Here is a 10731-nt window from a genome sequence, read left to right on the forward strand (position 1 = left end):
AAGAACGAGCAGGTCTAGGGAGTCTACCCAGCGTGAGTAGAATTTTCCAATCTACATTTCTTTCCTTTCTTTTTGCTGACTTTGACCCAACCATTTTGGTCTGGCTGGACCGGAACTACTTGCAGGCTGATCTGAGCTAAAGGAGGAGACTCCTTCTCTGAATCAGAGGGCGAAGACTCATGAGTACGCTTCTGCGAGAATAGAGGCGCAGAAGGATCCAAATCGCGGTCTAAGGGCGAGTCCTTCGGGCGCTCCAAGTTCTCCTCGTCCACTTCGATGTCCTCCTCATCAGAGCTGGAGGACTCTATGTCATCCATAGGGGGTCTGTCACAAGGTTTCCAACTCTTGGATTTGGATTTGCGAGTGATATTCTTCTTTTTGTTGAGGAATGCTGCACATGAGTTCTGGAGATTCCCTGTCTGATGGCAATGACGGCATCTGAAGGCTGTATTCTCATAGTCCAAAGTTTGCGTCCAATGGAAGTCCCCGACTTTGAGGATGATATGATCTGGCAGCCCTTTACTGATGTCTATTTCTGCACAAATTCTACCGTAAGTGTCTCAGCTTCACTGCGCCAATCATTTTGATTCCAGATGGTGGTAATTCCTCTCGAAGCTCCTCTAGCTTCGCATATGCTTCCTTTGTAATCTTTATACTTTCCAATGATCTTATTGATTTATGATTCTCTTTGTTTTGTTTCCTGAAGTAGGACGATGGATGGTTTCTTTTGCACTATGAGATCTTTTAGAGCATTGATTTTGGAGGGGTGCCCATGTCCCCTGCTGTTCCAAGAAATAATTTTAATCATTTCAGACCTGTGGTTCGAGGAGGTGCTCTGCCTCCCTTGTCTCTGCTTGCTACTTCTTGGTCTTTTGTGCCCTGAATATAAGACTCTATTGGATTCTGCAGACCAAGGGCTATATCTTTCTGGGCGTTTTCATCCCTATGCTGTTTTGATGTCTTTCTCCCCAGCTTCTTTTGGCCATCAAGGGAAGATCCCTGATCTTTGGAGTTACTTCGGGTGATTCTAGGGGGAATGGGTTCAATTAAGAGGGGAGGAAGGGCTGTCATAGAGTGAGGGGAAGAGGGTTGATCAGGAGGGTTTGAAGGAGTAGGGTCATCTTCAGGGAGGGACAGAACATGGAAGGGGTTGGAGGATGGAGGAGATTGAAGGGATTTTCCACCAGGGGATTGAGATTGATGAGGAGGGGAAGGTGAATGATGGGGAGGGGAAGGCGGAGGAGATGGGATTGGGGCAGAGGTTTTAAGAGAGGAGGGGCCGGGTTCATTAGGTAAAGAGGAACTAGGGGCTGATTTTTTTCTTTTAACTACTTCCCATTGCTGTTCTTGAGAATTATTATCCACATTAATGATCTTAGTACAACGATTAGCAAAGTGACCATACTCGTGACATACCTTGCACTTGAAGGGGATCTTCTCGTAATCAAGCTGTTGTATGTGCGACCATTCATCAACTTTGATCTTGATGGCTTCTGGAAGTCCTTTGCCCAGGTCGACCTCGACGCAGATACGGGCACATGCCTGCATGTTGTCTCTTGGCTCGCTTCTGTCAATATATTTTCCGATTGCATTTCCTATGGCTCGCACAGATTCATCTCCCCAGCAGTGTAATGGGAGATGAGGGAGGCACACCCAAACAGGGTCCGCATTAGGGATATCAAGCTCTGGATCAAAGTCTGGCATCCACTTATTTAAGTACAGACCTCTGGAGTCCATAAAATATGGCCCATTGCGAAAAATCAGATCCTTGTCATTCTTCGTCTCGAAGTGGAAGGTGAAGTAACCCTTCCCACAGAATCTAATAGAAATTTTCCCCTGAATTTTGTCCGCCCAGTTTCTTTCCACCCACCTCTGAATAGTTTTAGGTGAGGGCCAAAGACCAGTGAATTTCCCTATCAGAACCTTTTCGGCCAAAGCAAGAGCAGCCATTCTAGGCAGAGCAGGAGGAAGGGAAACCTCTTGTAATCCTTCTATTTTTTAACGAATTTGGAAATGGCAGGTCGAGCTCGTTGAGGCGGCAAGGAGTTAACAAGAGCTGAAAAAGCCAGCTGCTGAGCGAGCTCCTCCGGTGGAACCTCCGGAGGGGCCATTTGGATGGGGAGGAGCGCGAACCAGAAATCTAATGGCGGCAGGCCTGCGCACGCACTAGGGTTCTCAGGAAGCAACCGTCTTTGTGATCTAACTATTTATGTCAAAGATATATTATGAGTAGGGTGGAGATAAAAAAATTTCCATCTCATTTTTACTGAATTTATTGTCTAGAAGATAATAGAAAAAACATATTTTCAACAACCAAAGCAAACTAAGAGACCACATACGTAGCCCAAAAATACTAGAAGATCCTAAGAACAAGAATATATTTGACTTTCATCCCTGATCTAAGAAGTTTCCTAGAGCTAGGTTGTCTATGATGTTGCCTGGTGGCAAAGGATGATGAGAAGCCTTGTGAATGTGTCCCTCCATATGTTCCATCCTGCCTTCTAGAGGATCCAATCTCATTTTATTTTGGTCCACAACGCAAAGCTACCAACTAGTCCATCATGTGCCACTCATTACGCTGAAAGTAGTTCATAAAACCACTAATTCCATTCCTATCCTCATGTCGGTCTCATGTGAGCTATTTTAGGAGAAAAGTGAGCTATTGAAGCTGGTTTTCAAGAGATCAAAGGGAGGGGGTAGTTCTATTCTTCTTAGAGAATGGACAACTTGTTGATCCAATTCATCACCTAAAACTCGAATCTCCACTCGATTTTTTGCTCCATGGCCCTGTGGCTGTAAACCTCTACTCGCATGACCACGTTGGCATTGCATGGGCCTCATGGTATCGAAATTATGCCAACAAACCAAGACCCAATTGATGCAGGAGCATCTAGCTCACCATGACCGGGTGAAGTCTCTTCCAGGTCAAAGAAAGTTGAATTTACTTTTATTTAGTCTTTCTGTTGGTTGACAGGAAAGTAGATGGGACTTTTATTATTTTATTTTATGTTAAATAAGGGTAGTTGAACAGTTATAGTCATGTCTTGATCTGTTGTTAACAAACTGTGATTATCCTTTTATTTTAAAGGGAAAAGACAAATGTAGTTGAAGAGGAAATCTTGTCATAATATAAACGAATGTCTAATAACAAGTAACTGTAAGAGTCGGTAACTGAAAAAAAAGGCAACTGTACAGTTTCATTAACTGGAACAGGGAACCTATAAATGTAACAGGACAAACCAAAGAAGGGGTTCAGTCCAATACCTCTCGCACTCAGTTAAGAAATAACAACAGAGAAAATTGAAGTTCTATCCAATCTATATACCTATTGTGTTTCATTATGTTTTTCGATTTATGACCAAATTGAATACACCGCTAACCATTCATAAATTCTTGTAAACAGATAATTCCTCACGTTCCTGAAGGTAGAGAACCAGTGCATGCAACGAAGACCAAAGAACAGATTTAAATTCAAGGGTTTGAAAATTCATTAAAGCAGATCACGGGAGAAGCCAGGATTTCATACAGGCTAACCATCGACAGACCGAGCAATAGTTTCCAATTACAATTCAAGTGACAACCATATCACGTACAAACAAAATTACAAGGTTCATATAAAAAATCTCACGAATTACTTAAAGCAAACAGAGGCACTGAATAGCAATTCAAACCACAAAATTCTGAGAAGACAAACAACGTATATAACCAAGTAATTCCAATCCAGTCTTATCACATTTATGCCGGAAACATTACTTTCAAAATATTGCAAAGTTCAGTGAAATAATATTACACAACAGAACTGTAAGGGCGAAGCCGTGCACGCTCAAACCCTGAGCCATGAACCCTAGGTGAGGGTTTTCAAACAAAGCATTCAATTCCAGTATAAGTGCCTAAACCCTGGACATTAAACCCTAAGTGAGGGTTTGAAAAGGAACCGCCATTACAACCGGAAACGACAGTCGACATACATTGTAAGACCGGGGTCCAAATACAACAGAGCATCGCTCACAGAGAACGTTGACAAACCCATTTGACTCGAAAAGAGACAGAGTTTAGAAGACCAGAATGAAGGCCTGACATAAGTTAGAGGAGGCAGAGCCTACCGTGCAAAGCCGTGACAGAAAACTCAAAATCCGCCAATAACAAACCCTCAATATCTGCATAACCAAGAATTTACAGGTGTTAGTGGATGCAAGGCAAATGAAGTGGAAGACTAGAACTAGGAAGCAACAGAACTGAAATGTTGAGACTACCAACGTTACCTGAGAGTTGCTGTGAGGACGAAGACAGGCGTTCCACCAACAGCGTCGCTAGACTGGAGAACAAGGCGCATTCAGGTCAGAGCCTGTAAGAGAAAACTTAACTGTTGAAACAGAGACAGATAGATTACCTTTGCATCAAGCCTGAGACCGGAGGAAGCCATCGAGCCAAACCTGGAGACAAGCAGACAATGAGTTTCCAACCAGAATAGAAAACCTCAGCGCATGAGCTAACAAACTGTGACTTGTAGAACCACGGCAAAAAGAAACCAGAATGCACAGGAGTCTTACCCAGGCAGCCACGAAGACCTTGCAGAACATTGAGGAGAAAACCCTCGACGGACAACAACAAACGACCGAGAATACCAACGAATGAAAGGAACAGGCAAAGAGTTGAGCGGGAAGCGCAGACAACAAGGCAAGTACATTGCATTATTTCCGAATTCAATGCCATATCTACCAAAGCCCAAAATATCCAATTGCATTGCACATACGTGTCATCATTATCAAATAAGCTAATCAATCATACAAACATTGCAAAGTCGTTCCCGCATGACAATTAAACATTATAACATCATTTTCCTATGGTAGTTTGGGTAAAGCATTGGGCTGGTCCCATCAAAGTGGTATCAAAGCAGGAAAAATTGATTGAAGATATGGAAGTAGGAAGGCAGGGTCGTGGTAGAGGCGCTCGAAGGTTGGCAGAGGAAGCATTGAGAGAAGACATTTGAATTATTGCTGCAAATTTGGAGGCAGTGGAGGCAGGGAGAAGACGAGACCCAGAGATGGGTGATGAAAGCGAGGAGGAACCTGAAGCAGCAGCAGATGGACCAGAAGGTGAGAGTCCAGAAGTGAGATTTTTGAGATCTGTTCTAGTAGCAAGCAGTAAACCAAAACCAGAACTCCCAACCTATGACGGTAGTCTGTCTATTGAGGTATTATTGGATTGGATCAGCGAGATGGATACGTATTTTGAGTGCGAGGAAATCAGTGAAGACCGCAGAGTTAGGTTGGCTGCGACTAAATTGAAGGGACATGCAGCCCTGTGGTGGGATAGTGTCCAGAATGAGAGGAAAAGGTTGAGTAAGCTGCCGATCAAAACCTGGTCAAGGATGGTGGCCAAGTTAAAGGGTATATTTCTGCTAAAGGACTACCAGATTGCATTGCACAGATAGGTGTAGAATCTGAGACAGAAAGGACTGACGGTAAGGGAATACACGGAGGAGTTCTATCAAGTGAATTTGCGAGCCGGATATATAGAAGATACAGCGGAAAGAATAGCCAGGTATGTTAATGGGCTAAGGTTATATATTTTGGATGAAATTAGTATTTTGTCACTGAACAACACTGAGGAAGCATATGAGAGTGCGATGAAGGATGAGGAGAAAATTACCAGAAGACAGAATGCCCGGAGAGGACGAGGAGCCAGTAGTGGGAAAGGATAATCCTATGGAAGAGGGCGGACTGCTAGTAATAATGAGGAAGGTAGAAGTTCCAGAGCTTTTGGAACAGCGGATAGAGGAGATAATGCAAGAGGCGGTAGGTCATCCCAGCGGGGCAGAGGTAACGGCTGAGGAAGAGGGGCTGGTTACCAATGTTATCGGTGTCATAAATGGGGACATAGATCGTTTGAATGTCTGGAAGCAGAACAAGCTGGACAGTGGGGTGCATATGTGGCACAGCCTGAAGAAGTGGCAACACCTCCCCAAGAAGCAGAAAATGCTCCAGAGACAGGGGAAGCTTTAGTGCTGCACAAGGTGTTGTTAAAACCAGTCAAGGAGATCACCGACCAGACACAACGGAAGGCTTTATTTAGAACAGTTTGTAAGTCACGAGGTAAGTGCTGTAAAGTGATTATTGACAGCGGTAGTACTGACAATTTAGTGTCCACAGAGATGGTAGAAAAGCTGGAGTTGAAGCGTTTGAAACATCCAAACCCTTACAGAGTTTCATGGCTGCAAAAAGGCCATCAGTTGCTGGTAGATGAACAGTGCGAGGTGGAGTTTCAAATAGGCAAATACAAGGATAAAGTTGTTTGTGACATCATGCCAATGGATGTATGTCACATACTGCTGGGCAGGCCTTGGAAGTACGATCATAAAGTGGTACATGATGGATTGACTAACTATTATAAATTTGTTAAGGATGGAATCAAGCATACACTTGTACCCCTCAAGGAAGAAGGGGCAGCAGAGACAAGTGAACCAAGAGCATTGTTGTTTAGTGGAAAACAATTTTTAAAATAGATGGAGGATAGTGAGATAGGTTACGCAGTTGTAAAGAAAGCAAGGACAATATTGTTGCATACAGAGGTATCAGATTTACCTTTGGAAATTCAGGAGATGTTGAGGGAGTTTACAGATATAGTGGTAGATGAATTTCTCGACAAATTACCCCCCAAACGGAGCATAAGCCATCATATTGACTTCATATCCGGAGCCAGTTTGCCGAACAAAGCGACATACCGAATGAGCCCCAAAGACAATGAAGAAATCAAGAAGTAGGTGCAAGAGTTGTTGGACAAGGGATTGATAAGGGAAAGCTTAAGCCCTTGTGCTGTTCCAACAGTCCTCGCTCCCAAGAAGGGAGGGGAGTGGCGAATGTGCACCGACTCAAGGGCCATCAATAAAATCACCATCCAGTACAGGTTTTCGCTACCACGGATGGATGGCATGATGGATTGTTTAAGCGGGGCAACCTATTTCTCTAAAATAGATTTGAAGAGCGGTTACCATTAGATTCAGATACGAGAGGGGGACGAATGGAAGATAGCCTTTAAGACGAATGAGGGGTTGTACGAATGGCTGGTCATGCCATTTGGGCTGAGCAATGCGCCCAATACATTCATGAGGTTAATGAATGAGATGCTGAAGGAGTACATTGGGAAGTTTGTAATAGTATATTTGGATGACATACTTATTTTCAACAGGACAAGGGAAGAACACCTTCAACATGTGCGTAAGGTGTTGGAGAAATTACAGCAGAACAAACTGCTATTAAACTTGAAGAAATGCACTTTTTTGCAGAAGGAATTGATTTATTTGGGGTTTGTAATAGCAGAGAATGAACTAAAGATGGATCCGGAGAAGGTGGCAGCGATAGTGAATTGGCCATCTCCGAAAAATTTATTTGAGGTACGTAGCTTTCACGGATTAGCGAGTTTTTATAGGAAATTTATAAATAATTTCAGCGAAATTTGTGCACCAATGTTGGACACCATTAAAAAGGCCAGCCAACCTTTTCGATGGACAGATGCAGTGGAGAGAAGTTTCCAGTTGTTAAAGAAGAAGATTACTGAGAGGTCGATCATGAGATTACCAGATTTCAAGAAGTTATTTCAGGTTCGCTGTGATGCCAACGGACAACAATTAGAGCTATACTCAATCAGGAGGATAAGCCTGTAGCGTTTTTCAGTGAAAAGCTGAATGAAAGTCGAAAGAAATATTCATCGTATGATAAGGAGTTCTATGCTGTTATACAGGCATTAAAACACTGGAGGCATTATCTGTTGGGAAACGAATTTGTGCTGTTTTCAGATAATTCTGCACTACAGTATGTAAAGCAACAACACAAGATGAACTACAAACACGCCAAATGGGTGGAGTATTTACAGAGTTTCAATTTTGTATTGAAGCATATTAGCGGGCAAGCAAATAAAGTAGTGGATGCGCTAAGTAGGAAAGCTCTACTTCTGTAGGAAATCACTGTGCAAGTGCTGGGTTTTGAGCACTTACGAGATTTATACCAGACTGATACAAACTTTAAGGAGGCCTATGAGGCATTCCAGAATCCCTTAGTGAGAAATAATAGCCCTTGGTTGGATTAATCTGCAGGAGAAGTTGTTGTCTAAGGGAGGACAACTGTGCATACCTGACTGCTTGATGAGGGAGAATATTATTCGAGAGAAGCATAACGAAGGTTTGGCTGGACATTTTGGCGTGGACAAGACACTCAAGCAGCTCAGACATTTCTACTTTTGGCCAAAGATGCAGAGGGATGTGCGGCGATTCGTACCCAGATGCAGAGTGTGCCAGTTAGCAAAGGGTCACAGTCAGAACACGGAAATGTATACATCGTTACCTGTTCCAGGCAGACCATGGGACTCAGTCACCTTGGACTTCGTCTTAGGTCTACCTAAGACACAGTGAGGGTACGACTCGGTAATGGTAGTAGTGGACAGGTTCTCGAAAATGGCGCATTTCATCCCTTGCAGGAAAACCAGTGATGCCACCCATGTGGCCCACTTTTTTTTCAATGAGATTGTTAGGTTACATGGGTTGCCTAAGTCCATTTTGTCAGACAGGGATGTGAAGTTCACGGGACACTTTTGGTGTACCCTGTGGAAGAAAATGGATACACAACTGAGTTACAGTTCTTCTTATCATCCGCAAATGGACGGACAAATAGAAGTTGTAAACAGGAGTTTAGGGAATCTGCTACGAAGTTTAGTGGGAGAGAATTCGTGGATGTGGGATCGAGTACTGGCGCAGGCAGAATTTGCTTACAACGATTCACCTAACCGCAGCACAGGCTTGAGCCCTTTTCAAATCCTGTACGGCATGCATCCTCGTGGAGTGCATGAACTGCGGGATCTTTGACTGCAAGAAAGGCGCAGTGCAAATGGAGAAGATTTCGCTAATGTGATGAGGGATTTGCATGAACATGTAAAACTCAAATTACAGGACAGCAGCCTTAAGTACAAACAACAAGCAGATTTGAAGATAAGGGAAGGACAGTTTAATGTAGGAGACGAAGTCCTCGTGCATTTGTGCAAGGAACGTTTCCCTAAAGGTAGGTATAATAAATTGAAGTACAAGAATATAGGACCCTACAAAGTCCTTCGAAACTTTTCAGCAAATGCCTATGAGATCCAATTGCCACCCGAGATAGGCGTTTCACCTATCTTTAATGTAGCAGACATGTTTCCCTACACAGCTGACCCAGAGAAGAGGGAAGAAGAAGGAATCATGCAACCCACACGGAACACCCAGAATGAAGGAGAAGCTTAGAAGAGACCGATGCCTTACAATCAACCTCCCGAGATCGAGAGCATCCTCGACTCTCAGGTGGCTAAATGAACTTGGCGGAAGGAATATCTACAATACCTGGTCAAGTGGAAGAACCGTTCTATTGAGGATAGTTTATGGCTTGACGCTAGGCAGATTGAACAGATAGGTTCTTCAGTCGAGCAACTCATGGACTGGAGCCATGATTTCTTTTTGCCCTGGGAGCCTAATGCAGGAGCATCTAGCTCACCATGACCGGTGAAGTCTCTGCCAGGTCAAAGAAAGTTGAATTTACTTTTATTTAGTTTTTCTATTGGTTGACAAGAAAGTAGATAGTACTTTTATTATTTTATTTTATGTTAGTAAGGGTAGTTGAACAGTTATAGTCATGTGTTGATATGTTGTTAACAAATTGTGATTATCCTTTTATTTTAAAGGGAAAAGACAAATGTAGTTGAAGAGGAAATCTTGTCATAATATAAACAAATGTCTAATAACAAGTAACTGTAAGAGTCGGTAACTGAAAAAAAAGCAACTGTACAGTTTCATTAACTGGAACAGGGAACCTATAAATGTAACATGACAAACCAAAGAAGGGGTTTAGTCCAATACTTCTCGCACTCTAATAAGAAATAACAACAGAGAAAACTGAAGTTCTGTCCAATCTGTATACCTATTGTGTTTCATTATGTTTTTCGATTTATGACCAAATTGAATACACCGCTAACCATTCATAAATTCTTGTAAACAAATAATTCCTCACGTTCCTGAAGGTAGAGAACCAGTGCATGCAACGAAGACCAAAGAACAGATTTAAATTCAAGGGCTTGAAAATTCATTAAAGCAGATCACAGGAGAAGCCAGGATTTCATACGGGCCAACCATCGACAGATCGAGAAATAGTTTCCAATTACAATTCAAGTGACAGCCATATCATGTACCAACAGAATTACAAGGTTCATATAAAAAATCTCATGAATTACTTAAAGCAAATAGAGGTGCTCAATAGCAGTTCAAAATTCCGAGAAGACAAACAACGTATATAACCAAGTAATTCCAATCCAGTCTTATCACATTTATGCCGGAAACATTACTTTCAAAATATTGCAAAGTTCAGTGAAATAATAGTACACAACAGAACTGTAAGGCCGAAGCTGTGCACGCTCAAACCCTGAGCCATGAACCCTAGGTGAGGGTTTTCCAAGCATTCGGATCCAATATAAGTGACTAAACCCTGGATGTTAAACCCTAAGTGAGGGTTTGAAAAGGAACTGCCATTACAACCAGAAATGACAGTCGACATACATTGTAAGACTGGGGTCCAAATACAACAGAGCATCGCTCACAGAGAACGTTGACAAACCCATTTGACTCGAAAAGAGACAGAGTTCAGAAGACCAGAACGAAGGGCTGACATAAGTTAGAGGAGGCAGAGCCTACCGTGCAAAGCCATGACGGAAAACCCC

This window comes from Pinus tabuliformis, chromosome 6, assembly GCF_031772625.1.
Source record: "Pinus tabuliformis cultivar Carrire ecotype Pingquan chromosome 6, CPIR1, whole genome shotgun sequence".
Taxonomy (NCBI): domain Eukaryota; kingdom Viridiplantae; phylum Streptophyta; class Pinopsida; order Pinales; family Pinaceae; genus Pinus; species Pinus tabuliformis.